Here is a 3,609-nt window from a genome sequence, read left to right on the forward strand (position 1 = left end):
CATGCCACTGTCCTCTAAAAGGTCTGATCAAACAGGCATATGGATTGCACATTAGGCAGCATGCTTGCTGTCTTTCAACTATAATGTTGCTTATCATCCTGGATCACAGAATTACATTGCTGATTGTCTCTCTCGCACTTGTCCTTGCCTGCTATTGCTGAAGACATTTCTGAACCAGAACCTAAGTTTGTGGTGATGTTGTTTGCTGCTTTAACTGCCCTGTCACCTGCTGAATTTGCCTGTGCCTCTGCCTCCTACAGTGAGTTGTTATCTCTGTGAACCCAGCCTACCAGTAGTTGGCCTTCTTCTTTTAATGCAGTGGAAACAGACATGCGTCCATATTTTTGATTACAAGAAGAACTCAGCAAACAAGAAAACTACCATGCCTTAGTCATATTTGTCAGCGGATAATATCAGGAGATACAGTCTGTAGGCCCCTTGTAATATCAGAACTCTTGTTGCCTGAAAGCCAACTTACTGTACCCCTATCCTTGTCCAGTGTTATGAGTGACAAACCAGTGTGCCTAACAGAGTCACTTGTCAATAAAACATTTCTGTTGCTTTTGTGGTTCATAGTGGTAGATTTGGAGAATTTTCCTTCAGGGAGACTCTCTAGGGTAGATGTGCATGAGGTGGATATGTGACCTGATTGTTATTAGATTTAATGTTTTTATTTCTAGGAAGCTTTGGGAGTGATCTTTACAACCTCAGCATAAAACAATTTCCCAGGATTAGTGAAGGATTGTGGTGGAAATGTATGGAGCTCACAGGGCAAGTCATTAGCTGAAGAGGAAAACCTCCAAATTAATTAGATATTCACAACTTTTGCAGACAGAGCTCTTGGTGTGTAAGAATTAGCTCACTATCTGTAACCATAAGACACATCATTTATGGTCTTAACAGATGTAGTGCTCAGAATTTGGCAAAAAAGGTGAAATACTCAGGCTGACACTTAAGTGTTTAGACAAGCAAAGTAAATGTAGCAGAAAGTATATGTCATGGTAGAATTCAGCAAAATATACTGACGGCATTCCAGGGAATGGTAGTTTTATTGCAGACATTGCAGATTTTAAAACAACAATGGGAAAAAAAGTCATTAATAGTTCTAGACATTGCAGTGTGCACTAAGCAGACCGTAAGATATAAAAGCGTGAGTAAATCAAGCTTTAGCAGTCTAAGAGGAGGACCTTCTTAGTTTGATATTGTAGTGCTCACTTGTATAGGCAAATGAGAAGAGACCCAGAGGAGCTTCCAAAGAGAAATTACAGTAAGGTTAGGCAACTCAGAGCCACTAAATACAAAAGAGCAACACTGGTTGAATGGGAGGGCACACACTGTTCTGGATCAATGGAATACAAAAGAAGAATAAAAGTATTTAAATTATTTAAAGGTTAGAGCCTTCTCAAAGGATAGTTTTATGATTCCTAACAAGTACAATGGAGGGAGAGAATATTGTGGCAACATTTTCACAAGGAACAGAAGAGACACAAACACAAGAACAACAGGGTTGGAAAGTGGGCAAATGATCAGCCACAGTTAGTTAAATAACAAAATAATGCAGTTACTGCAACTGTCTTTGAAACATTTAACTGTAACAAAAATGGCAGAACAAAAGCAAGAGAATATAAAGTTTTCATTTTGGGTGTAAGATACTCAGAAAATAGTCACTTTGGCTTCAAATGTATATAAGCCAATGCACAGAGTTGCAGCTTCCTAGTTAGTCATGCCACAAAGGACCCACAGACAAACTAGACAGTCTTATAAATAGCAGTTACATAAACCTTTGGCTGGTACAGTGGTGCAGCAGTAGTGTTGTTGCCTCCTAGCAAGAGGTTCTCTGGTTTGATTCTTAACTGGTGTGCTCTCTGTGTAGAGTCTGTATGTCATTCATGTGGGTTTCCTCATACATTACAAAGACATCCATCTGGAGCATTTGTTCCTGGTCCTTCACTGAAAATTGGCTTTGTTCCAAGTCAGACTTTCCCAGTTAAAAAAAAAACAAGCAGCAGAGCCAATCTACTAGAGGAAGGTACCTATTTAGGAAATAGCAGCAAATAATTAACTTACAGGTCCATTTGTTGTACTTTGTAAGCCAAACTCTACACCTGACTAGACAAACTGTTTTAGTTACAGAACAAAATAATGCAGTTTCATTTTCTAACTGTTCCTTTCATATTAAATAAAAAATGTTATTACCTCATTCCCTCCAGTACAGCTCTTTTGAGTGTATACTTTTAACTTCCAGTAGGTGTGGTCTGACCCTTTAAAAAATGAAGTTATCATATTACATTTCAAACAAATATATATCTGGAACCATAAGTGTTAGTAGAAAACTGCAAATGGCAAACTATTAAGGATAAATTAATCTTTACTTTAGTTGCATTCATTCAGTTTGATGCTTTAAACTGGATTTTATTACCCAAACTAAAGGCAGTGAATATTCATTTTGTAATTTTATTTATTTATTTATTTATTATTTGTTGAGATAGAAAGTCCGACTAGGTTCCCCATAGCCTGTTTTCAGTGGAGGGCCGGGGAGAAAAGCTCCAGATGCATGTCTTTGGAATGTTGTATAAACAGCTTATGATATCTCAGTAACCATTCAAACAAGCCACATACTGTCAGCAGGATTTTCTTCATACAGCTGTGAGCTTTCATATGAGGCTATGCAGTTCTGCCTGTGTTACCTGTATGTTGAGATATTTAAAGAAATATGAAAATTATCAGAATACAAATATACAGTATACAAATAATATTCAATGTCTCTTTAGTTGCATTAGACAGAGGTCAAATATCAATACAACTGTGTTTGCCATCATATATGCTTTAAGATGAAATCTTCTAATACTTTGTATGTAGCATGGCTTTGGAATTATTAATGCAATATTTGGTACTTAGAGGCATCAGTTGGAGTTAACTGCAGAAGTGGCTGGAGGTGCACTCGGCTGTAATGAGTTGTTAACAAATCACTTATAAAATACTATATGCTCTGTAAATTCCATAGAAGTCAAGACTAACTGCTCCTGTCAACCTATTACAAAGTTTGCAAAAACACAAGGTGGTTACTCTTTCGTGCACATTCAGGATGTCTTGAATCACTTATCATGCTATTAATCTTAATGCCATTACTATTGGTACCATATCTGTGCAAAGTAAAGTATTTCCAGTTTGCTAAGGCAATGTGTGTGCATTCTTGTAATGTTAAGTCACGCCGGTATGATATTGTGTAACCTAAGCATTACATGCGCTCATTATGTCCTAAGTATAGTCATCATGTTTCACCATGTGTATTGGTACATCTGTGATTTGGTACATCATAATTGACACAGTGCTGCATTCCTACTGCACATTAGCTATTGAGAGGGAGATGGCTAGAAAGGTGCTTAGTGTGACATCTGGAAAGAGGAAGGAGGACAAGAAGACATGGTGGTAGAATGAGGAAGTACAGGAGAGTATACAGCGAAAGAGGTTGGTGAAGAAGAAGTGGGATTGTCAGAGAGATGAAGAAAGTAGACAGGAGTATAAGGAAATGAGGTGCATGGAAAAGAGAGAGGTGGTGAAGGCTAAGGAGAAGGCATATGAAGAGTTGTATGAAAGGTTGGACACTAA

Source organism: Protopterus annectens, chromosome 8.part0 (genome assembly GCF_019279795.1).
Source record: "Protopterus annectens isolate FY-2018-M chromosome 8.part0, PAN1.0, whole genome shotgun sequence".
In the NCBI taxonomy this organism is placed as follows: Eukaryota; Metazoa; Chordata; order Ceratodontiformes; family Protopteridae; genus Protopterus; species Protopterus annectens.